Below are 1,997 nucleotides of genomic sequence, written 5' to 3'. Positions count from 1 at the left end.
CACCTCAAAAAAAAAAAAAAAAAGAGATCATTCATAAATCTCATCTAAAAATTTCTACCAATTCTACAAATAAAATCAAATGACAAACTGGAGAAAGACAGCTGTAGCAAATATGTCAAAGGCTAATTCCTCACCTACAAAGAGCTCTTGTAAATCAATAAGAAACATTCCAAAAGAAACCTGAGCAAAGGAAAGGAAATGTTACCAAATATACCATATGACTGAAGCTGTGACTAATACTTACATGTCATAATAATGTAAACAACAAATATTTAAAAGTTGGTAAAAGGAAATGTGTGTAGTATGTGAGGGGTATAGGTATAGCAATATAATTATTACCTTCCAAAGTAGGAAGTCAGTATGTGATATTTAAAAGTAGAAATTTATGTATCAGTATAAACATGTTATTTAAAAAACACAAGGCCAATTGTAGTGGTTCATGCTATAACCCCAACACTTTGGGAAGCTAAGGCAAAAGGATCACTTGAGGCCAGGAATTCAAGACCAGCCTGGGCAATATAGTGGGACTCAACTCTACAAAAAATTTAGAGCGTGGTGGTGTGTAACTGTAGTCCTAGCTACTTGGGAGGCTGAGGCAGGAGGACTGTCTGAGCCCAGGAGTTTGAGGCTGCACTGCCCTCAGCCTGGCTGAGATCCTGTATTTTTAAAAAAAGTATCAGAAATGAACTAAAAAAGTTATTAACAAAAAAAGTTGCCACAGAAGAATCAGAGACTGACAGAGTTGGGCAGGGGACTGACGTGTTTTGCTTCTTAAGTCTTGTAGAACTATTTGACTTTTAAAACTATATTACTTTGATAAAAATGGAAATATCAAATATAAATCTAGTCAATGATATGAACAAATAATTGAAATAAACTAAATGACCACTAAGCATGAAAACATGCTCAACCTCACTAATAATTATGGAAATACTCAATAAATCAGATATTTTCACCTTATTACACTGACAAAGATTAAAAATATTGACTATTCCCTATACCTTCTTTGACACTGGGTAAGAGCTCTGTTACACCCGTGTTGATGAATTGTAAACTATAAATGCTAACTTTTTTGGAAGGCAATTTGGCAAGTTCTATTAATAAAAGACATTTATTTTTTGACCAGGCAATTTCATTTCTAGGAGTGCATTCTATAAAATTGCTTGCACAGTTATTTAGGTAATTTATGTATGAGAAGCTTACTAAATCATTGCTTGTAACTGTGATAAACTGTTAATTAACACGTCAGTTGATAAAGGTAAGTTAAATTTTATTTTAGATCTGTTTTAAAAATACTATGCAGGCTGGGCATGGTGGCTCACTCCTGTAATCGCAGCACTTTGGGAGGCCGAGGTGGCTGCATCACTTGAGCCCCGTGGCTTCTGACCAGCCTGGGCAACATGGTAAAACCCAGTCTCCATAAAAAAACACAAAAATGAGCCAGGTGTGGTGACACACACCTGTAGTTCCAACTACTCAGGAGGCTGAGGTGGGAGGATCCCTTGAGCCCAGGAGGTAGAGGTTGCAGTAAGCCAAGATCATACCACTGCACTCCAGCCCGGGGAACCAAAGACCCTGTCTCAAAAAAAAAAAAACAAAACAGACTATGTAGTCCTTAGTTTAAGAGGACGATATACACACTAATATGGATATATATTTGAGAGATAGTATTAGGTGGAAAATATTGCAGAACCTAATGGATGTCATAAACATCTAAAAATTTATGAACATACACTTGAAGATTTTTCATATCTATAACAAATTGATTAACAGTGGTTCCCTCTGGACATTTTTAATTTCTATGCCACATACTGCTATCCTGTTCAAATTTCTGACAACAGATATATATAACTTTTGCAGAATGAAAACCTCATCCGGGCCGGGCGCAGTGGCTCAAGCCTGTAATCCCAGCACTTTGGGAGGCCGAGGCGGGTGGATCACGAGGTCAAGAGATCGAGACCATCCTGGTCAACATGGTGAAACCCCGTCTCTACTAA

General features: G+C 37.1%; 1 protein-coding gene across 3 annotated transcripts in view; it reads right to left on the bottom strand.

Moving 5' to 3' along the window:
* RNF121 (ring finger protein 121) overlaps positions 1-1,997 on the bottom strand; it is a 70,257-nt gene that overhangs the window by 30,968 nt on the left and 37,292 nt on the right. The gene's annotated exons all lie outside the window — the stretch shown is intronic.

Source organism: Cebus imitator, unplaced genomic scaffold (assembly GCF_001604975.1).
Source record: "Cebus imitator isolate Cc_AM_T3 unplaced genomic scaffold, Cebus_imitator-1.0 Scaffold79, whole genome shotgun sequence".
Lineage (NCBI taxonomy): Eukaryota > Metazoa > Chordata > Mammalia > Primates > Cebidae > Cebus > Cebus imitator.
Note: the sequence above shows the minus strand (reverse complement) of the source record. Positions and strands in the feature narration are given on the sequence as shown.